This window comes from Ranitomeya imitator, chromosome 8, assembly GCF_032444005.1.
Source record: "Ranitomeya imitator isolate aRanImi1 chromosome 8, aRanImi1.pri, whole genome shotgun sequence".
Lineage (NCBI taxonomy): Eukaryota > Metazoa > Chordata > Amphibia > Anura > Dendrobatidae > Ranitomeya > Ranitomeya imitator.
Window position 1 is genome coordinate 37,809,881 of NC_091289.1, and position 276 is coordinate 37,810,156.

Genomic DNA, 276 nt, shown 5'->3' on the forward strand with positions numbered 1-276 from the left:
GGCAGAACCAGCACCCTCCATAGAACAACACGTTACTCCCAGCAGGGCACGTTATTATCAGCCACATTTCACTCTTACTTTTAATTTAGAACAGATCTACAAGGCGATTATGTGATCCTCCTAAGTAATGTGTCACTGCGCTATCCAGACCATAAATCTCCAGAGCTGACTCTATCTGCAGCTCCTGGGGTAGTTTACACTAAATTACCAGCCGACCTCTCCATAAATAACGATAATAATTCTTAGGAACAACAGCTTCAGAAAGACGTATCCAGA